Source organism: Delphinapterus leucas, chromosome 4 (assembly GCF_059928025.1).
Source record: "Delphinapterus leucas isolate spDelLeu-1000000601 "Yukka" chromosome 4, BTC_Dleu_Yukka2, whole genome shotgun sequence".
NCBI lineage: Eukaryota > Metazoa > Chordata > Mammalia > Artiodactyla > Monodontidae > Delphinapterus > Delphinapterus leucas.
Genome location: NC_143132.1, coordinates 54060421 through 54084899, shown reverse-complemented (window position 1 = coordinate 54084899; position 24479 = coordinate 54060421). Strand labels below are relative to the sequence as shown.

Genomic DNA, 24479 nt, shown 5'->3' with positions numbered 1-24479 from the left:
GAATTCTGGTTCCTTCAGCTTGTGAGGTCAATACATGGCTCTAGGGTCCCCATGGCCAGGAAAAGAGAGTGGAAGGTGGCATAAACAGAGTTGGAAAAAGAAGCTTTGAAGAACAACATATAACTTTTTTTTTTTAAGGAAAAGCTGTTTTAGAGATAAACATTTAAAAATCCAAGATATTTTAAATTTAACTGTTTACTATCCACTATGTGAGATTTCACCTACCACTGATAAATAGAATAAGGATGATGAACTCCTTTGCATGCAGTAGACACATTAATGGGATTTTCTCTTTCATTGTGTGTGTGTGTGTGTGTGTGCGTGTGTGTGTTCTCCATAGAATCTATAGCAGTATACTCATCTTATTCTTGGGAGAGCAAAGGTGATTTCATTCAGTAAATATGCAATTGAGAGGGAGGGATTGTTCATGTGGGTTAAATTTTCTTTTCAGACTCTGCAGAATCAGGCATAAAAATCATCTGAATTCATATATGAAAGGAAACTATTTGCTGTCCATATTGTCAGAGTGAGGGCAATGTATTTGTTTATGCTTGGGGTTTTTAATAGGCATTCATGTCACTCCAGACTAACCTTTGGTTTTAAGAACCCAGCTGCATGTTTATAAATATGTCCTTCAAAATTGACAGAACTAACAAAGAAGCATATGGTATATGGTTTCCTTTTGTTACATAATAAACCACTCCAGAACATACTGGCTTAGGACACTTGTTTATTTTGTTCGTGATTCTGTGGGTTCGTTTGTTCTTTTGGTCTCACTGGACTAAGTTAGGTGTCTGCAAGCAGTTGTCTTTCAGCTAGGCAGCTCTGCTTCTGAGGGTTGGCTGGCTGTAGACTGGGTGACAGTGGAGATGGCTAAGCCAGCGTCTCTCATCTGCCTGCAGTACAGCCCAGGTGTGTTCACACAGAAGTAGGCAGGATCCCAAGAAAGAGTGGAAGAATGTAGGGCGCTTGAACTCAAGGCATGGAACTGACACTCTCAGCTCTGCCACATTCTACTGGCCAGACAAAGCACAATGTCAGGCCGTAGTCAAGGAGTGAGGGAATAGATTCCAACTTTTTTGTGGCAAGAGCTGCAAAGTCAAATGAAAACGGATATAAGAAAAGGAAGAGAAATGATTTATGGCCACTTAGTAACCTACCACGTCGGACAGGCACTTGAGAAGTGCAGCACGAGATCTTTGAAATCTGTTCCTTCACCTAGTACTAGCCAGCGAGGAAAACAAAAGTCAGAAATAAGTGTTTGAAAACAAGGCTTCCTAAATATTTCTCCATTGCTTGCCCAGTTCTGCTGTCACTATTAAATACAGAACTTTAAGAAAATAGTCATTCTTTTAAAACTAAAAGCTTCAGTTTTTGAGCTCATTTATTTTCCTGTGGAAATAGTTTTTCTGAACGAGGAAGTGTGTTGACTGCACTGAGAAGGACCAACATCTTGTCCCCATGGTAACAAAATTTTGAATTCTCCAAGTGTTCGCCACGTGGTGTTTTGAAACCCAATAGCCATATAGTACTGCATTATATAACGTGAGGACGGAATCTACACACACTGCACGTACAGGGACAGTGAGTGGGCTCATAGGTGCAATTTGGTATCAGATCAGAATTATGGCCTATGAAATAATAAGAATATGGTTATATTGCTGAAAGTAATAATAATAAAAGTAATCTTTCTTGTAGGAGATACTTGGAGAACTCTGTTATCTTAGAAAAGTACTCCTTTCAGCAACATAGGAATAGACTGCATTTTAACGCTTTTAAGTACGTTGTAGGCATCAAGCTTACATGCTCATGTGCAAATACACAGGAACATACACACACATGTGCATGTGCATAACTGTTGAGCTCTGAATTTAAACAAAAGTGATAGCAACTGTAACAGGCCTGTTATTAGTTACTGGAATATTTGAAATGATGACTCCTGTCCTGACTTACTGTATTCTTTTAAAGAAGATGTTTAAGAAATACAATGTCTGAGTCATAAGATATTCGTGTGGGTGGTTGCTTTTCCATGGTAATTGTTCACTCTCCTAAGCCCCTATCTTAGTAAGTGTCACTAGGGCTTTTAAAAATTAGAATTTAGATTCAAATCAAGCTACATCTCTGTGTAGTGATTTGGGGTATATAAATGATAGATTTAATATCTGTGTCTGTGACCTTTGTTAAGCTGCATAGGAACCATGAAAGAACAGATCTCTGCTCACTGTGGTAGCTGAATGGCTGCTGTTGCTGCTAGGACTGTAAAGCAATTTTCTATTGTAAAACGCATGGTAATAGAATGCAGGAAAGGTGGATTCCTAGGGGGATTGAGGAGGGGATGCATGTGGGATGTTTTTGAATGAGTCACTGGGCAGGACTGGAGGCATTCTTCAGATTAGAGATAAGAACTAGTGCTTGGAAAAGCAGACATGGGCTTTGAACTGAGAAGAGAGGGGTCTTCGGGACCCTAGGAGGGATCCTGGGATGATGTCTTCCATCTGAAGGGTATACAGAAAGTTTGGAACCTAGATCCTGATACTAACTACAAATAGTAGGTTAATAAGACAGACCTGTGATCAGCTGGTGTAATGATTAAAGAAGTCAGTGGAGGCAACATGTTTTAAAAACTGTAAAGCAATGCACGAAGCTGTTTCCTCTTCACTGGGGGCCCACAGAGGGAGAAGTGAGTTAGAAGGTAGGTGGAGTGTTAAAAAAGAAAACACTGTTGATATGCACTTTCCTTCCCCAAACTGCAGAAGGGCCGGCTCCCATAGGGCTTGGAAATACAGGTCTGAAGAAGGGAATACTGAGTGGAAGAAGGGGGATCTATGTACCTTCTCAGTGTGCCTCTCAGGTCACTTGGCAACTGGATGTTGGTTATCTTAGGAGAGGGAGTTTATGCTCAGGAAAGATCTCCCTTGTACTTGCATTCCTTGGGTTCTCATTTGTAATCCATCGTACATAATCTTATGGGTTTCTGTCCACCATATGTCATTTATTTGTCATTTATTTGTCTGTCCACCATATGTCATTTATCCAACATTTATTCCTCACAATCACTCTAGGATGAATATATTTATGTGTCGCCCTCCCCAAATTCCAAAATCCAGAAAGCTGTAAACTGGAAAGTTCTTTTTGTAATTCTGGTGACAACACCTAACTTGAACTGTCAGAAAACTGTTAATAAATTGCATTTTTCTCATCTAGTAGATTACTGATACTTCATTTTTCTGAATGAATATCAATATGTTTGCTTACTAATTGCTGTCCCAAACATTGTGAGTCTGGGACATTATAAAAAATTCTGAAATCTGATCCCAAGGATATCAGGTAAGAGACTGCGGACATGTATTATCTCTAGACTAAAGATTGAAACTGAGGTTCAGTGAGGCTAACTGCTTGGTTTAAGGTCACATAACCAGGAAACAGTGGATTTCAACTCAGGTATATTGGAATGGTGGTTTCTTTTTCAACCAAACTAACCAGTGTCAGTGAATTCTTTGTTTTTGAGTCAGAGAATTATTTTGATGCACCACTTTTAAAAGAATAATGAAAAATGTCTTTGAGAGCTGCAGCCTTAGGCAAGCACTCACCATCGATCCATCACTCACATTGTAAAGACGGAGAAACCTTCCATTGTTCTTTTAGCTTGCAGAAGCCTGTTCATTCCATACGCCTTTCTCTCTAGCATTAGTACCTGGATGACATACTGGCTTCCTGTCATCTTAAGCTGAATATCTTCTTAGCAACACAAATAAAACATGGTGAGGACAAAGCAAGTTCCAAACACAATCCCTGGGCCCTCAGTATGTGAAATCTAAACCTTGTAATCATTGTCAGTCTTTCCAGACCTCGTTCTTCATCTCACTCTGTTTCTATATTCTCTTTTCTTCGTTTTACACACTCCATGAAAGAGGGTTATATGATGCCATCTCTACTCTTTACCTGCTTCCTTTTAAAGGGCTGAGTTTTCCTTTCTCCCAATCATTTGCCAATTTTGGTAGATCAGGTGATTTAGTTGATTTAGTGGTGCATAGTCAGGATTCCATGATTATGGTTATATTTATTTTAGAAATGGAAAAGTGTGTGAAGCAGATGTCATCTGTCTTAGTCAGGTTGGGCCGCCGTAACAAAATACAATAGACTGGATGGTTTAAAATTTTTCACAGTTCTGGCTGCTGGGAAGACCAGTATCAAGGTGCCCGAAGATTTGGCTCTTGGTGAGGATCTTCTTCCTGGTTTGCCTTAGTCCCAGGGCCATCTTCTCGCTGTGCTCATGTGGTGGAGAGAGAGAGAGAGCTCTGGTCTCTCTCTTTTTCTTATAAGGACACTAATCCTATCATGGGGCCCCCACCCTCATGACCTCATCTCCAAAGGTCCCACCTCCAAATACCATTACACTGGACTTAACGGCTTCAACATATGAATTTGGGGGGACACAATTCAGTTCATAAAATCATCTATTTACTATAACACATTCTTTTAATATTTAAAAATTCTACATAAATGTATACATAGCACTGGATTGGTAATCAAAATGTTAGATTCTGGTTCCTGCTTTGCTATTGGAAGAAAAAAAAAACACCTTAATACAATATACCCCAGTTTAAATAATTTTGTCAAGTCTGAACACTATGTTACATGTATAACAGAGCAACACAAAAGTAATAATATCTCTAAAGTATACTACAAAGACTTTTTTGTAACTTCACTTTTTCTTACTAGTTAGTGATTTACCCATCTTTTCTGAATTGCTACAAGTAAACATTTTCCTAGTTTCACAGATTTTGGAGTCATTTTTTCAGCTTCTGCTCAATGGATATTTCTATCGTAGATAATAATTGCCTTTTGATCTCCCTCTCTCTCTCACTCTCTCTTTTTTTTTTGGCCACGCTGTGTGGCTTGCAGGATCTTAGTTCCCCGACTTGAACCTGGGCCTCAGCAAAGCTCCAAGTCCTAACCCCTGGACCACCAGGGAATTCTCTGCTCTCATTTTCTTTTGATCCCTTTTTAGGTAGCTCTGACTTTGCTCTTTTGGGGGAGAATTGATAGTGATAGCGCAGTGGCTGTAAGTGTTTAAAAACAAGTGAGATGAAAGTTCTGTATTTTCAGAATATAATTTCTATACAATTTGCAGTTTCATAATTGAACATTGACATGATCCCCTTTCTAAAACAAAAAAGGTATAAAATTCCCAGTGCATGTGTTTAAAAAAATTCTTTCATTTCATAGCTGGCAAAAATCATGCCAGATATTTAAATTTTTTTTTTTTTTTTTTTTTTTGCTAAAAGACTGTTCTAAAGTAGCCCTGACTAAAAAAAAAAAAAAAAAAAAGTGGTTCTGAAGAACCTAGGGGCAGGACAGGAATAAAGACAGGAATGGACTTGAGGACATGGGGAGGGGGAAGGGTAAGCTGGGACGACGTGAGAGAGTGGCATGGACTTATATATACTACCAAATGTAAAATAGATAGCTTGTGGGAAGCAGCTGCATAGCACAGGGAGATCAGCTGGGTGCTTTGTGACCACCTAGAGGGGTGGGATAGGGAGGGTGGGAGGGAGACGCAAGAGGGAGGGGATATGGGGATATATGTATACATATAGCTTTGTCGTACAACAGAAACTAACACAACATTGTAAAGCAGTTATACCCGAATAAAGATGTTAAAAAAATAAATAAATAAAGTAACCCTGAATATGTCTTTTCAAAGTGTATAAAGAAATAAAACCGTCATCTATTGGGGTTCGGTGTGACTTTGTCCTTTGTCTTTTCTGTCACAGTAGCCTGCAATCATTTGCTTTAGCTTGGCCCACTTTTCAGAGATGTGATTGTGTGGGTTTCAGGGGACTGTCAGCTCTCCTTTCCCCAGATGCTGTGGGCCAGCTTGAGGCCTCCGGACACCTCTGACAGAGGCAAGTCCCAAAGTCGATAACTCTGAAGAGGCTGCTGATCCCAGGACGGATGACAAAATGTGCTGAGCCTTTGGGACAGACATGGCAGGATGTTACTATTAAAAGACAGACCTGCTGCTGAAGAAGGGGAGGGAAGCAGATGTGAGGGCAAGATTCAGGTGACAACCTGGGCACTGCAGAGATACAGGAGGTTATGGAGGAGGGAGAAAAGTAAGTTGGCACCTGGCAGTATGTGCAGAGGCGAGACCTGAGTGTGGGCAGTGGAAATGGCAGCTTTCAAAGATTTCTGACCTTCTGCCTGCCAACTTGGAATTAGATTTCTTGATGGAGGGGGAGGAGGAGGGAAGGGGTGAAAAAGGCAGATGCCAAGAGAGATTATTGACCTGGCAACCAGACAAAAGGCTACTGTGGCTGGCACGCAAGGCAGAGAGGGGCAGAGCGGTGTAGCTCATAGGTGTAATCCAAAGGACTGAGTGCCAGAGTTTCAGCTGCTAGAGAGTAGCCTGAGGTGGCCTCTTCTGTTGACAGGAGAAAATAATCAGTACAGCAATAAAAGAAAGAAAAGTGAAATTTAATATCTTTGGATAATTTTTAGGGTTGGCATTCAGAAGTGTATTCAGCTACCTTTCTCCAATCTGAGAAGCAAAACCTCTTGTAGCCATATTGATAATGCTTAAAAAAAAAAAAAAATCCCAGTAATACTGCTGCCACCTTTCCAATTCCAAGACTGAGGTGGTATGATTTGACTACCGGCTTCTCATTCCCCAGCAGTGAATATTAAGTGACTTTTCCAAATGTTGACCCAGAAAAATATTTTCTTGGAGACAGGACTCACTGATTCCATTGGAATACAGTTTTGTTGCCACATAAATCAGGAAACTTTAAACGTAGCTCCATGGTTCCCAGGTTTTGGTCTCAGCTCTCACTGAGCATTTCTGTCTCACCCTCCTATATCACTATGTGCCACTAGATGTCACTGTTACCCATGCCTTTGGGCGACAGAAACAGAGCAATCCGTCTGCCCTTTTGTGCAGGGGGAAAAATCTTCAAAAGTGGAGGATAATGCTATGTGGATTTCAATATAAAGACCTCTTTACTTGGCATTTTTCATTGAAAAACAGACACTCTGTATATTGTGTTATTTGGTTGCTATTTCCCTTTCTGTTTTTGAAAAGGAGAAAATGAATTAAGTGCGGTTCTTCCCACGAATGCACCTTCCCCTACATCCTAACTAATTCTTAATTCTCCCTTAATATATAGTTTTCAGCTTTATAATATGAGGACTATTCGTTAGCAAATTTGGAAAATTACTGTTATTCTGTCTAACCTTGTTTTTTCCCTTTAGAACACTTCCACAGTAGTGACACTATACCGGGTCACTTGTCCTTTGTCTATCACCCCAAGTTGACTGTTAGCTCCCCAAGAAAAAGTGCTGTATCTTTTTTACTCATTGATATACTCCCTAGCATCTAGCACAGTAACTTGCATGTAATAATGCTAAAATAAATGATGGTTTGATGAATGAATACTTGAGAAGAAACAGGTGCTATATAATGTCATTGTGAAGAGAGAGAACTCTCTAGGGCCTGACTTCCCTGAGTGCAGATCCTTTCCCAGGTGTGTGACTTGCCTAAGTCATTATTCATTCTGTGCTCAAGTCCTTCACTTGTAAAATGAGGTTGATAATAGTAACAACCACATAAGGTGGTTTTGAGGATGAAGTATTTTTTAATGTTTTAATATATGTCAACATTCCTGGCACAGAGCAAGGACGAGGTATTAGCTAGAGGAGGTAGAAGCAGATCATTGTCATGTGGACCTACAGAAAGAGAGCTGGGTGAGGGAGGGATCCTGTCTGTGGAGTTGACAACCTCAGGCCAGAGGGCTGCACCCAGGGCAGGGGAGGGGACAGGGAGCAGTTGCTCAATCAGAGAGAAAGCCTGGAGAAGGAGGCAATCTGCATTCTGTACGAAAGATAGCTCCAGGAAGGGTGCTATCAAATGGAGGTGCCATCAAAGGCAACGCAGCCATTGCCAAATTTTGCCTGCCGCCTGCAGGAACTGTCTGTCATTGGCAGGGACCAAACTGCTCCTGATTTTGGCAGGGATTCATGAAACTGATATTTTGGAGTTTGTTTTTCTCAATGAAAAAAAAAAAAAACTTGAATTAACGATCTTAAAAGAGGAGAAATGTGCATGCTTGCTGACCTGTGGTTTGCAAATTGCTTATAATTCTATTACTGTCTGCCACCAAAATATCTCAGCCTGACAAGATCAGAACTACTGTCATCCTTTTACATTTAATTTTAATGTACACGAAATAATGTTCTCCTGCTCCATTTCTTCCAGTTCTTTTCTTCTCCTCCCCTGTTCATTTTTCCTTATCATTTCAGTTACTTCTCTCAGCAATGTCATCTTCTTTTGCTGTAATGTGCTTCACCTTTATACATCTAATAAACGCATTATTTTCATTTCAAGTTTATGTCCTCTGTGGTCACACTTATAGGCTGTAGAATTGAACTTAGAAAAAAATAATAAGCTGACTTTGTAACAGAGATGATTTCGCTTTTGTTAACAATCATTTTGGCTGGCATTTCTTTATTTTGGAAACCTTTATTTTGAATTTAATTTAGAAATTCAGGGGGCACTAGAGTGCACATGAATGACTTTTTTCCTCCCCTCCGTTCTGCCTCTCTTTCCCCACATCTCTTTCCTTCTTTCCTTTTCCATGCCTTTACAATACACCTATAACATGAAGAAAATTTTTAAAATTTTATGGCTATTGGTTTGTGTCTTTTCTAGACCTTAGATTTATTACTAACAGATTTTTAAACAGTTTTCTATACAAAAATGTTTGTTTTGACACAAGACCTTGCACTGGGGAATAACTTTACTATAAATATGCAATGTACAGCCTTAGGGATAGGCGTTTGGTTTCTTTTTCAGCTCAACAAGTAAGCATTTACTAGCCACCACATTTAGAGACCTAACACTATCCTGGATGAATCATAAACCTGCTCTAATTTGGTAATTCTTTATGTACTTGCACGGGAGCTACAGATATTTTATCATAATATATTGCCTTCATAATTATTCTGCTTTGGAATACAGAAACACCCAGTGCTCTGATTTCTTCTTTCTGGTAAATTTGTCTCCCATTTCAACTCTAACCTCTTCCCAAAGAGGTTACCTCTTAATTCCATTACTAATATCACATGTTGAAAGTTCGAACAGACTTTTGCTAATTCACTTTTTCCCCAAGAGATGATGGCTACTATTCTTTTGAATTATTGCATCCATTTTAGAAAAGGAACTAATTATTCTTTATTTAACGAAGACTATCCTGTGACTGATACAGTTAGGTTCATGTGAAAATGCATAAGTGGTAGTGAGGATATCATTTTCTCCAACAGAGTGTAATTTCAAAGGTGATTTAAATGGAACATAAAGAAGTACTCATGACTTTGGTTGCTTTTATAGCTAATGCAGATATCTTACTTCTACCACTGATATTCCTGAGTGCCTTCTACTTAGCAGGTTCTCAGTAAATATTTCTTGATGTTAATAGTTTTCCAATCCTGAATTTTGTGATAGCTCTTGAAAGCTTTACATAGTGTTTAGAAAATATGAGATCCATAAATATGGATATGGGTATAGGTATCCATATCTGTGGATCTCATATTATCTAGGTGATATTATAGCTGGTGACCTGGATAATTGTGTGTTGATATGACCCCAAAAGACTCTAGTGCCATCTACACTCCTCTTCCTACTGCATAAGTGTCCCTTTATGTGCCCTGGCTTGCATTCCTTCCTTCAATTACAGACAAAACTTTGCCTCTTTCAAGGCACATGCTTGACTATAGGAAGTTTTGTGACAGTTATGAATTTACTTCTGAATTTTCTGCATTACAGATTCCACTTCAGTGCACTAAAACTGGCTGCAATTAAAACAATGTGTATCATACATTCTGTGTATGCTACCCATTTGAGCGTGATGCTTGGAAGATAACAATTTTTCCCCGTCATTGACTTTGGTGAGCCTCATTGCTGCTGTGAAAGCAAAATACCCTACACACGAAAGCAGAAAAGAGGACTCTAGATAGAAACCTGGCGTGCGAGTAGTGATGGCCACTGCCTCCATTGTTGTTTAATTGATTTTCCTTCATTCACGATCTTTAAACAAGCGTTTATTAATTATGTAATATCAATCAGGGCTTCCTCCTGGGACTTCGTTTTCCTTTCACATCTGCTTTTTCATTTGTTTTGTTTTTGGCCATGCGGTTTGTGGGATCTTAGTTCCCTGACTAGGGACCGAACCGGGGGCCCCTGGCAGTGAGAGTGCCAAGTCCTAACCACTGGACCACTAGGGAATTCCCATATCTGCTTTTTCTTTAAAGAACTTTTATTTTACAATTTAAGCAGGATTTTGTTTGATTTGGGCCATGTTGTTTACATGATGAGCAGTTTTAGTTAGAATGGATTTCACTGGTTGCCAAGAAAATGGGTTAAGCTGCCAGGTGGGACACCAATCAGGGTCTAGTTATCATAGTTGTGGGAAGTTAACTGCAACACCCCTCCTTTTGGATCTTCCAGTTAGTTGGTGTTCATTTGACACCAGATTTGATCAGTTCCTAAAGGTGTGCTGGACCCGGACTTGATGCTCCACCTGGTTATTCGCAACTTCATTGTAATGTGAGATGTCTGCTTTGCTCCTAACTCTAGGCTCTTATGATTCTGAGAGCAAATCTCCAAAATTACTGTCGCCTTCTAGTTGTATATGATAGAAACTTTTGAAACCTGATGCAGGCTCCTGACTTATTTGTTTTCCTTAGGCAGATTACCATTTCAGAATAATATGCATCATCTAGAAAGTATATCATAATTAGATGTAAAGTATATATTGAAGCTTCCAGATGACTCATGGAATATGTTTTGTTGATGCTTACAGACTAGCTCATGCTACTCTTTAGGACTGTATAAGACTGGGACCAACAGGTAGTACTTCAGTCCTTTGGTAATAAGGGAATTCATTAATCAAGAAACCATTATTTCTGAACAAAGATACTTCTAATATGTTAAAACACTCTGCCAATTCTCTTATGCTCTCTCTTCAATCTTCTGTTGCAGAAAATGTGAAGTCACCTAGCTTCAGCTCTGCTTTTCTTTTATTTGCTCTGGCTGACCACTGTGTTCTCCTTATTCCTTTGAGAGGGAAACATGCTGACACACATGTGAGTATAAAGTGAGAAGCTGAATCTAGAGTTACATCTAATCACCATAGTTTTGGCCCATAGTTTTAGTTTTGGCCCATAGTTTTAGGAGAGTTTTGGCCCACAGTCCCAAGCTTCTGACAGTGGCAGGACCCTGAATCTACTGGAATATAAATTCCAGTGAGATTTACACCAGAGCTATGCTTCTCAAACTTTAATGTGCATATGGACCACCTGGGACCTTTCGAAAATGTGGATTCTAATTTAATAGGCTCGGGATGAGGCCCAGGATTCTGCTTTGTTACAAGTTCAGCACTTGAACCAGGCCTAGAGGAGCAGAACCCTTTTGATTTTCAGTATAGGCCCTAAGTGTTATGGGCCAGATAAAATTGATATTCTTAGATTTCCATGCACAGGAATTGAACTCAAAGAGAAGGCTTTATCACTGACATTCTCATGCTGAATGGACCCGCTCAAAATTCTCAATCCAGAATTCTGGGAGTACTGAACCATTCATTCTAAAGACTACTGAACTTGTACCGTGCCTGAAATTAGTTTACAGTTTCTAATGTTTTATAGAGTTGTTGTACAGAGACAACAGAATGGGTGAATGGGACAAGTAGATTATCCGGAGTCAGAAATTCTGAGTTTGAACCCAGTTTTGCCTCTACTTGGTTCCTTGAGTTTGAACAAGTCATATATCCTCTTTCAGTTTCCATTTTCTTGTGCCTAAATTGGCAATAGCAAAGTATAACTTTATAGGTTTGCTTTGATATCAAGTTGAGAATATATATAAAGGTGTTTTGAAAATGTCAAGTACTATAAATATTATTTGAGGAGCTTGTAACCTAGCGATGATGATTTACATTCACATCAGAACACTTGTGTTTCCTGAGATCCTTTTTTTTTTTTTTTTTGCGGTACGCGGGCCTCTCACCGCTACGGCCTCTTCCGCTGTGGAGCACAGGCTCCGGACGCGCAGGCTCAGCAGCCATGGCTCACGGGCCGTTCCGCGGCACGCGGGATCTTCCCAGATCGGGGCATGAACCCGTGTCCCCTGCATCGACAGGCGGACTCCCAACCACTGCACCACCAGGGAAGCCCCTGAGATCCTTTTGTTGTTTGTTTATTAGCAGCGAACATTCTGACTGAGAACACAGGTATTTCATTGTTTCCTCTGGGTGTCATTTGTATACAGTCATTGGTCATAATTCTGTAGTAAAAAATCCTTTATTTTGTCCCTTAAAATGCCAGTGTTGTCATTAACACCCCATTATGTTTTGGGGAAGGAGAAGTGATGGGTAGCGTGTATAAAAGTTGGTATAGGATTCTGCTTGGAAGAACTAATTAGTGTTCTGTGGCAGTCATGGATGGTATACTGGGTTACCCACAACTTTTGAGAATTGCTTAATCATCACAGAGATATGCTTGCTCTGAGGAGAATACACCGTGCTCATCACCTAGGGAAGAAGTCGGCCTGCAGGCAGCTTGCATTTTAATTGATTTCTTTTTTTCTTTTTTTTTTTGGTACGCGGGCCTCTCACTGTTGTGGCCTCTCCCGTTCCGGAGCACAGGCTCCGGACGTGCAGGCTCAGCGGCCATGGCTCCCGGGCCCAGCCGCTCCGCGGCACGTGGGATCTTCCCGGACCAGGGCATGAACCCGTGTCCCCTGCATCAGCAGGCAGACTCTCAACCACTGTGCCACCAGGGAAGCCCTGTGCCAGGTTTTATTCCCATTGTCAAATCCTCCACAACACTTTTCTTGTGCTTGCAAAAAGTATGATCTCTCACTTTTTAAATGCTTCCTCTGCACTCCAGTTAAATGGCTTGGGACCTTGTATTCCAGTTATTTGTGATAGCTTATTAAGGCACACAGCCTCCTTTGTGTTCCCCAGAATGCCTTGCTCTTAGGGCTTCTGTAGAGGTGTTTTGGTTTGAATTTTGAATTAAACTCGATTACTTATTCAGTTCTGGTTATTAAGTGACCAATGTGTTCTTGAGCTTCATTTGTACCATTATATTCCAGAGGGACAATTTTTAAGAAATTATGAGTTGGAAGGTTAATAGTGATTTAAACACTTCCCAAAGTAGACCTATTAGTTATCTGTGCTTCTAATGCCCCTTTCCACCTTACTATGCCGTTGTCTACATGAAGTACAGCAGCAGAATAATTGCTAACTAGCTGAAGATCTTGAACTCAATTTACCAATTGCTGCAAAGTAGAAAAAAAAATTACATGAGCCATACTTTCCATTATGAAATATTCATAGAAATGAGTTTCAACCTGTGTTACAATAAAATGTTCATAAGACTTTTAAGAAGACAAAGACACATGCTTACTGTTGGGATAACTAGATTCAAATCTTTTATTCCTCAATTTGGTAAAAAAAAAAAGGGGTAGTTTGGGATAATTTAAGTGTAGTGTTGTCAGGTAGATGGATACTTGCTTATTTTCAGGAAAACTTTCCATTGCTATGAAGTTTTCATGGATAATTATAATTTTCAGCATCTCCCTGTGGCAAAATAAAACAGTTGGAAGTATATCTAAGTATATGCTCATACCTTACTACCATAATATATTTAATAGCAACTTAAATCACCTTCATTTGGGGGGAGCTCAAAAATACTATCTAAGATTGTTTGCTGTCCAAGTGAAGATCATAGTCAAGGAATAATAACATTGCTCAGAGTTTAGGAATTTCTCTGCAGAGATAGAAGTGGGAAGTCAGAGTATCTGCTAAGAATTAATAAGCTCTAATAGGATGAGAAGAGTCTCTCCCATTTTTTTTCATACTGCTTCATTTACTGACTCAAAGCAGCTATGGAGAGAATGTCAGTAGCCTGTCACTTTAGGTGGCAAGTGTAACATCAGCCTAGCGTATTAACCTACAAACTCTTTGCCTCTATCAATTTTTCTGTTGGCATTGTGGAACTGACCATTCTGGGCAGGACTACTACTGAGCTGCTCTTCTGAAGTGTCAAAGGTATTATTGACTGGAACTCTTGCATTTTTTGACAATAATAAGTTCCTTGACAGGACATCTGGACTCTAGCTTGTCTATTTACACTATAGGGAGAAGGAAATTATCTATGTTGTGTCTGCAGAATTCTGGAATCAGCAGCCATTTCTTTGGAATTCCTAATGTGATAGCCTCAAATTATACAACAGGCACCGATAATACAGTGGTCACCATGACTTGGAGTGTAAATCGTCAGTAGGAAGCAATGTTAGTACTATGTTGAAGCCAGAGGAAAGAGGAGAAGGTTGCAGCATATACAGAGCTGGCTTGAGGTTATAAGAACCCAAGTTCTTCTAAGTTTTAATCTGACGTATTCTGACCTTCTTCAATTCAGTCTTTTATTGTTAAAGCATTCTTTTATAAACAACAGGCAACGGGTGGCAGGCTGTGTCTTCTTACTCTTTTGCATATAACTACTGGTACTGAGTTGTGGGTGTTTTGGTCACACCGTGTGTATTCAGGGCTACCGCTTTTGCTGGTGATTGCAGCAACTGTTCAGATAATTGCAGTTATCTCTATATGATCCCTTCTATGATTAAAAACATTAATATGTGAATGTAATTCTAGAGAGAACTGTCCTTATAGCTTATTATCAATTTTCAGCACACGGTTATGCAAATCTAGGACTTCATAAATGTCACTTTCTGCTAATGATTTGCAGTTTGGTGAGAAGTTTTAGCTTTTCAGATGGACTAAAAGAATATATAGAATTTTACATTTGTGAGAAATACAGTGTCAGTGAAGTACCTAACTGGGAGGCTGATCTTTTCTGAGAGAGAGAAAAAAATGTTACCTTTTTGTTTCTGTCTACTTGAAAACGAGGTTAACATCCCCTCATTTCTTTCTCAAGCCTTTCTCAGGATGGAGACGCCATCTGTGTCACATGCCTCGAAGTGAGAAAGCATTGTAGAAGAGTTGCAGCTTTTTGTTATCCCAGTGGTATAAAACACCAATTTTCTGGGATAAAGTATAAGTTCAAAGAAAATAGAATTTACTAGCATGTCAGTTTTGGACATTCTGTGAGTGTCCAGCAGGGAAGGCTGTGAATTGCTTCTGTCATTATGACTGACATAAGCTCTTCAAGCTGTTGACAGCCTGCAATTCTTCTTACTGACTTTCAAAGAATTATTGACGTTATTATGCACTAACTCTCCTGTTAATGCAACAATAAATGATAAAATATAAATTTGATTTCAAATAAAATCTCACACTTAAAAATTAAACCTCTGAAGATCTATATTTATTGTCATTCAGTGGCCATTTGATTGTATCAGGGTGTTGCACTTGAATTCAGTTTCAAGCAAGTTTTAAAATCTGAGGTAACTTCCTGGGATGTCCACATGCTTGAACTGGATTGGGCCAACATTGTGTTGTTAATTAACCCCTCTGGAAAAATTGCATCTGGCTTATGCTTTTACTCTGCAAAAGCAATTATATTTTGAATTATGCTGTAAACTATGCCTTACCAAATTCTTTCTATGCCTTAGCTAGTTGTATCCTGATATGCTGCAAAATCGTTTGTATTCTAATAAAGGAGCCTTGATTTATCATTCTTTTATAAGCCGGGATCTCAGATAGTGACATTTATTTATGATAGTGTTTAATGCTGAATTCCACCTTTTGATTAAAGGCTTAGTCTACTAAAATGGGGTTTGGTTTAAATTCCAGTTAACCTTTTGCTTCCTCTGTGCTATTTAGGTGCATAGTATTATTTCACCTTGATAAGAGAGTGCAATTTTATCCTTTAGTTTTTCACTGAAACCAACTATATTTATTAAGCTAGTTTGAATCTCCTAACTCCAGCTATACTGCTGGGATGACTAAACTAATCATTGTAAAATAAAATAAATGATTCCATTTACAAATTTAAAAAAAATTATCTCCTTATAATATTTTTAGAACTATGAGTAAAATATTTTTTGATAAAAGTGAATATGAGTCACATTTTTATAAACTTGGATGAACTTCATATGACTCTAGCTTTGGTTAACACCACCTATTCTGAAATATTTAATAGTAAATTATATTCAATTTAATTCAACAAGGCACTTGAGGCCTTTGTAGTATAAAGTTGAATAGCATCTCCTGACTTTGAAGAACTCAGTAAACAGCAGGGAAGACAAGCACATGAAGAGTTAGTGTGATATGCTCTGAGGGAGCAGTGTGTATGAAGTAGTGCACAACACTGATAATGGAGCATCTGATGTGGGACCACAAGGGAAGGCTTCCTAGGAGAGGTAGAGCATTTGAACTAGGTCAAAGTAAGAGTACATCAGGCATATGAAAGGATGGGGATGCAATATCCAGGCTGAGAGGGTAGCATAAGCAAAGGCCCAAATCAATGAAAGTGTATTGTGGATTTGGAAAGTTTGAGTTGTGCAAAATGAAAGGTTCATGGTAAGTGTATATGGAGCAGGGGAGATGGAATAGAAAGGTGGGAATAGGAGGGGTAGGAGATTAGGATATAAAGGGTTAGATAGCCACAGAATATTTTTATGCAGGCTAAAATGTTAAAATGTTTTACTTTAAATTGGTTTTAGAAGTATCAAATAATGTGCATAAAGACAAAGATGCTCTTTCTCCACCTCTGACACTTGTGCTGTCAGCCATTCCCTAAACTACTTAGGGATAGGGTGAAGGCCAGAGCTGTAAGGTGCTGTGAGAGATAGGATGGAAGTCCAGATTCAGTACCATTTAGGAATAATTAGTTTTCATATTAGCTGGCTTCTTTACACATCTTGGACTACAAAATTAGTTGAAGATGAATCAGCACAACTGCTGTAAGTTTGCCCCTTTTCTAATAGGGCTCAAAGGTAAAACCACACACTAAGACCATGCCTCACCAAAGACTTTTTCCTACCCAGTCCCAGGACTAAGGTCCCATTCTAGAGACCTCTTGACTCCATGACGAGGGGTTCAGAGAAAGTTCCAAACATCCAACCCTCCCCACCTCTGAACTCAGATCATCACCAACACAATTGACCCTGAATCCACCAGCACAAATCTTATGCCTTCTATCTCTTCCTGATCTGTCAGACCATAAGAGGGGCCCTAGACTATCAGTCATCCTTTAGCTCCAGTGTTCTCCATAAGGCTTTGTAGAACCTTATGCTCCCTTTTCCCACCTATCTCCAACTCCTGAAATATTTTTGTTGTGCTTTCTAAAAATCATTGTCTAGCATCACCAAATAGTATATCAATATATGTGACTACTCTCTTATTGAGACATTCAGATTACCTTTTTTGAGCTAATGGAAGCCTGTTCTTTCACATGCTTACCCCGCTGGCCCTTAAGACACTACTTCCCCTTTAGCTCTTTCAGCTATTGATAGTTTTTCTCTCACAGATATCATACTCTTGACCCTGAAGAGGAACTTTATGTCACCTGATTATATCACCCACTTTCTATTATTTTTCTGTCATCTCAATCTCTGGATTGTTCCTGTTCCTTTTTCATAGATTTTAGCACCTGGTTACTTGATGCTTTTGCCAACACCATTCCTACCTTAATTCTGCTTGGGTTCAGCTTCACTGATGATCCTTTCAACATTCTCTCCTCCAGTGATTTTGTCCTTTACCCTGTTTCAGCTCTCACTCATATGGTGTTTCTCTAGACCCTATCATTATCAGTAATTACAGCCCTTCTAATATGTTAATTTCATTCATTCCACTCTCTTACCAGGCTTGAATTCTGTGAGCAATCATTATAGATGCTTCTTGCACACATGCTCAATTCTTTTCTTCCTTTCTCACTTCATTGAACTTACTTGGAAAGAGCACAACTCTAGTTAAAAGAGCTCTTTGACTACTCAGTGCTTGCCCCTGTCCACTGATTGGAGAAAAATACCTAAACATGCTGATTGGTCCTACTTTAAATTCATGGCCATGAGCATCAATTTTTTTATTTTAATGCTGCCTGGCAATCATGATGAATTTTTGTAGACTGCCATGGGCTCTCCTAAACTACCATTTCATATTCTCCCCTCTTTCCTCAAACCTCCCAAACCTTGCCCTCCATCTCCTATCTCAGTTAATGACATTGGTTCCTACTTCACTGAGAAAATTGAAATGCCAAAATAAAAACTTCTAAGGACTCCCACAGCTGCATCCAGTCACCTGTCAGCTTTTGCATTCATATTTTTATGCCTTTGTGCTTAAATCTGGGCTCCTATCTAACACTATGCTAACAGATTTCATTCTTGCTCCCCTATTTGATTATCTTTCCACTTAGTTTCTCAAAGATAGCACTTCAGCAGTAATCCACTGTTGACATCTAAGTTGACATCTTAAAAATATTGACTTTTCTGACTCAAGAATATGGTTTATCTATTTATTTGGGTTTTCTTTAATTTCTCTTAGCAACATTTTCTAGTTTTCAGTGTATAGGTACTGTATATATTTTTTTGTCATTTATTCCTAAGTATTTCTTTTATATATTTTGTATTACAAATGGCATTATTTTCAATTACCAACTGTTTATTGCTAGTATACAGAGATAAAATTGACTTTTGCATATCGATCTTGAATCCTATGTGACCTTGCTAAATTCACTTGTTAGTTTTAGTGTTTTTTTTTTTTTTAAGATTTCATCGAATTTTCCAAGAACATGATCATGTCATCTGTGAATAGTCAGTTTTACTTCTTTTAAAAAAATACGGATGCATTTTGTTTAATTTTCTTGAAGAATTACGTGGAGTAGAACCTCCAGTGTAATGTCGAACAGAAGAGATGGGGGCAGACATCCTTGTCTTACTCATGATCTTAGTTTGAGAAAAGCAAGCTGTCTTTCATTATTTGGTATGTTGTTATGTATGTGGTATATTGTTAGATATAGATGTTTTGTAGATGCTCTTTATGAAGTTGAAAAAGTTCCCTTCTATTCCTAGTTTTGTGAGAATGTTTGTCAAGAATGGATATTTTGTCAAATGCTTTCTTGTCTATTGAATTGATCATATGATTTTTCCATTTTGGTTTGTTGCTGTGATGAATTACATTGACTTTTGAATGATTAAATAAACATTGCATTACTGTGATAAATCTCTTTTGGTTATGATATTACTCTTTTTATAGATTGCTGGATTTAATTTACTAAAATTGTGTTAAGAATTATTTCTGTTTGTATAAGGGACATTGATTTGCCATTTTCTTTCCTGGTAATGTCTTTGTCTGCTTTGGTATCAATATAAGGCTGGCCTCGTAGAATGAGTTGGGAAGTATTGCCTGTCCTTCAATTTTATGAAACATTGAAAAAAAGTGGTATTATTTCTTTCTTAAATATTTGGAAGAATTCATCAGTGAAGCCATCTGGTCCTGTAGTATTCTTTGGGGAAAGGTTTTTGACAAATTCAATTTCTTTAAGAGATATAGTACTATTCAGAATATTTATTTCTTAAGTGAGATTTAGTAGTTAGTCTTTTAAGGAACTTTCATTTAATCCAAGTTGATGAGTTTATTGGCGTAAAATTTTTCATAATATTACCATATTGTGCTTGTAACAATAAAATTTGTAGTTTGTTACTTCATTTATTCCTGATATTTGTACTTTGTTTCTTCTCTCTTTTCCTTGGTCAGCATAGCTAGGTCTATTAATTTTATTGATCTCAAAGAATCAGTTTTTGTTTCATTGATATTCTCTATTGTTTTTCTGTTTTATACTTTATTGATTTATGCTCTGGTTTTTATTATATCCTTTCTTTCGGTTGCTTTATGTTCATTTTGCTCCTTATTTTCTAGATTCTTAGGTGAAGCTGAGGTCACTGATTTGAGATCTTTCTTCTTTTCTAATTTGGGCATTTAGGGCTATAAGTTTCTAAATACTGCTTTAGTGGCATCTCACAAATTTTTATATGTTGTGTTTTCACTCACTCTAGAATACTTTCTAATTTTCCTTTTGATTTCTTCTTTCACCTTTGGGTCATTTAGAAGTATGTTATTCAATTTCCAAGTGTTTAGGATATTTCCAGATATATTTTTGCTATTAATCTCTAATTTAATTCCATTGTAATCAGAGAACATGCCTTGTATAAATAAAATTCTTTTAAGTTTATTGAGACTCAATTTATTTACTCTGGTAAATAGGCCATATACACTTGAAAAGATTGTGTATTCTGCAGCTGTAAGGTGGTGTGTTCTCTAAATGTAAATTTGGTCAAATTGATTGATACTGTTATTCAAACCTACTATATCTTTACTGATTTTGAGTCTTGTTGTTCCATCAGTCATTGGCAGGGCACTGGATTCTCTGACTGTAATTGTGGATTTATCTAGTTTTCCTCAGAGTTCTATCAGTATTTGCTTTAGCATTTTAAAGCTTTTTTTTTCATTATGGCACAAAACTTAGGGTTTTTAGGTCCTATTGATGAATGGACCCATTTATCATTATGAAATGACCTTCTTTAACTCAGGCAATATTCTGTGCTTTGAAATCCAGTTTGTCTGATAACAATATAGCTACTCCTGTTTTCTTTTGATTTAGTGTTTGCAACAATTTTTTTCTATCCTTTCACTTTTAAGCTTTTTGTTTCTTTATATCTCTTGTAGGCACCATGTAATTGGGTCTTTTTTCTTGTCAAATCTGAAAATATCTGCTTTTTTATTAGGATGTTTAGATCATTTATATTTAATATGAGATCCACACCCATAACTTGCTACACCTGCAGTCTTCTCTTACATTTAATAACTCCATTTTCCTTTCTCCAGGCCAAAAAAAAGGAAAGAAAACATAGGCTTAGAATTATACCTGACTCTTCTTTTTCTCTCATAATCCCCATCCAATCTGTTAGGACATGCTATTGGTTCTACCTTAAAACTGTATTCATTATCTAACATCATTTTCACTAATGCCACCTCGTTCTGAGCCAACATCATCTTTCACTTGGATTAATGCAGAAGCTATTCACTTTGTTCTCTGCTTCTTCCCTTTTCTCCTCCTCAAGACAGCAGCTAGAGTGTTGCCTTGAAAGTGTAAATTAGATCATGCCATGCTGCTCAAAACCCTGCAGTCATTTCCTACTTCACTCAGAATAAAGGCTAATATCCTTCTAATATCAACCAAGGTCTCAAATAATCTGTCCCCTCATACTCTCTGCCCTCACCTTATACTATTCTTTTATTCACTTCCTCTATTTCAGCTATACCAGTCTCGTTGTTATTCCTTGAGCATGCTGTGCCCTTTCTTCCCTTAGAACCTTTAAGCTGGCAGTTTCTTTTGCTGGGAACACCCTTTCTCTGATATCCCCCTCAGCTCCTTTAACTCTTTGCTCATATCTTATATTCTCATTGAAGTCAATCCTAATAACCATATTAAAAATTTCAAACTGCCCCACTTCCCAAACCCAGCATACTTGATTCTTTAACCTCTTCAACTTCTTCATTATGCTTGTCATATTGTAACATATTAATTTCATTTCTTATTAGTTTATTTGTGTTATCTCTCTCACCTTACTAGGATTTAAACTCCACAAGGCAGGGATCTTTGTCTGTTTTGTCCACTGATACATTCTAAGCATTGTAAGAGCACTTGGTTCATAACATGCACCTAAGAATGATTAGTTGAACTAAATAAATAAAAATGTTTTTGTATTTTGATGTTACCATTTTGTTATGGGAATGTTAGAATAATCCTGTTAAAAGAGCTGATTCAAAATCCACTTACTGCCACCACTGCTAATAGGTTATGTCTCTTGTCCTGTTTCAAGCATGGGCTATGTATACTTGGCTACAGAGTTTGTGTCTTATGCTACAGGTAGTAGGGATGCATACATTTTTTTTTTAGCAGTTGTACTGTAAGACATTACGTGTTTTAGAAAAATGAAAAGTAGCCATTTGAAAAAGAGGTTTTGATGAGAAAATACTGCTAGCAGAAAAATCACTTAGAAGAGACTATTGTGTAAATCTGTTTCAGGGAGATTGAGGCATGTGAATATCTGTCAATGTGCCTTGCTCTCTAGTATCTCACGTGCTATTCCCTCTCCTTGACATACTCTTCAAAACCATGTATCTGCATCTGACTCCTTCAAGGAAAATCAGTTTTTTCTTCTCCAAGTTTCTAAAGTATTTAGCATGCTGTATCTAATTGATTACGCATCTGTTTTCACAGCTATACTTTGATAGCTGCTTTTTTAAATTTAATTTTTGTGAGCCCAGTAACAAGCATGTTGTTTGGTGCAATGTATATAGTGAAGTGGTCAATACATTATTTTGAGATGATTGAACAGGATGATGAGAAAGTGAGTGGCAGTGACAATGAGGATGGAGAAGTGTGCATGTATGTGTGGCAGAGGGAGTTAATCAGTTATAAATGAACCGTGAAGGAGACAGAGAATCTCGGATATCATTTAGATTTAAGCCTTGTCCTTTGGATAAATATTTGATTCACCAAGGACACTAGGTGCTACGGTAGAAAAAAATACTGTATGCAGTCTTCTTTTGGAGACATTTGGAAAATATCCCTGAAATGTATTATGTGCTTTCTAACTTATAAAAGAAAATATGATGGGGTCCAAGTCTGATTCAAATAATTGTTGGAAAAAAGTGCTTTTTCCAGTATTGGGTTACCCTTAATTGAGCACAGTATTGTACATTCATTGACAATGTAGCCACATTTACAGTCATTAATATCTTTTGAAAATGTCTGGCTACAATATTGATAAGCATTTGTATAAAAGAATTCTAAAGCAGCAGTGTGATAGCTTGGGTGCTAGCATATATTTGAATGAGTCACACGTGGTTCTAAAGATGCTGACTGAGAATAATTGATCTGGAGGAAATCTAGATATCAGTTCAATTTGGTGGGTGCTAGTATGGGACATGGAGAGTCCAATACAGAGTAATAATGTAAAATTAAATAAGAGTGGGCATTCTCCTCGCTGGTAATCTGGTTCATTGTAGGATGGATAAAAAGGGTAGCCTCCAAACACAAAGTTTCTGCCTTTAGTTGAATCAGTCAAATTCCACATCCACAGTGAAATTCTAGAAGAACATCCTCAAATGAGAAATAAGGGACGAATATATTCAGATTCATTCATTTTATTTGTTGTCATTAGGTGTCTTGAATGTGTCAGTGAGAGAAGTATTTGAATTGAAGCAGGTTCTTATAAATCTCTATTGATTTAAATACATAGCACATATGAATTAATATTAGATCAGTCTCAGGAATTATGGGTAGAGTGTGTGCTGGTTTCTGTAAAAAGGAATATATTGGAAAAAGGTATTTGGAGATATTTTCCACAATTGTGTTCTATGGAAATGGGGTTAAGCATCTCCTTATACTGCTGTTATGAAGATGAAAGAAAATAAAGAAAGGAAATATCTTTGAAGAAGAAAGAGTACTGTCTCTATATATGTGGGTGTAGGAACATTTCTGTTCTTCTCTGTGCACCAGGAAGCTTCCATTTCTGCTTGTTTCTTCCTGTATCCACCTCCATGAGAAAAAACTATTCAGTGAGTTATGTTTACAAGTGGGCAGATGACTGTGTTAAAAATTAGGTAGTTATGTTCTATTCTCTCCTATATAGCTGGGCAGGATGGTGGATTCAGTCATTCTTGCTATTTCTTGTCTTTTACTTTCTTTTATTCTCACCACCTCTGTGAATATTGAGGAGGGGGTAAGTGAGCCAGGGCTCATGCTGTAAATCCAGCTGACTCTTTTGATTCCATTTCTGCACAAGCATGTAGATCCATGTAGACTGTCATCTTTCTAGGCAGTGTGTCATACAGGCTGCTAGCCAAGAATAGGGACGTTGTTGTTTCAATGGCCTGAGATTTCCTTCCCTAGGAAACTGGAGGAGGCAGACAGCACTGTTGTCATTGGTTTTAACAAGTACAGCATACCTTTCCTATTGCCTTAGGCAACCCTGAAGATAGGGCTATTTGCTTGGAGCAGGAGGGCCAATTCTAAAAGCGTTACCTCCTACCCAGACAAAGATTTAGTTTCATAGAGTGGACATCAAGGGCAAGCTATTTAGTTCAGCTCTTACAAGGAAATTCTGGATTGAATTATTGGGCCCTTATCTTGTTACAGGAGGCAGTCTGGGGGAATGTTTAGAACATAGGCTCTGGATTCAAATCCTGGATTCAGATCTGAGATTTGCCGCATATTAGCTGTTTGAGTCAGTTAATCTTTGACTCTCTTGGACTCAGTTTTCTTTTATGAGAAATGGAGATAAGAATAGAACCTTCCTTATAGGTTTGCTTTGAAGAGCGCATAAGTTAATGCACATAAAATGCTTAGAGTGAGTCCTGACACACAGTAGATGATTAAAAAATTTAGTCATTATCATCATTTCTGATCTGTACTTTGGTTCTTATTTGTTACTCCTTGTATGTGTAATTCCCTTG

At 38.0% G+C, this 24479-nt stretch overlaps 1 long non-coding RNA gene across 1 annotated transcript in view; it reads left to right on the top strand.

Annotated features, from left to right (window-relative positions):
• LOC149749310 (uncharacterized) overlaps positions 1-24479 on the top strand; it is a 265921-nt gene that overhangs the window by 115782 nt on the left and 125660 nt on the right. The gene's annotated exons all lie outside the window — the stretch shown is intronic.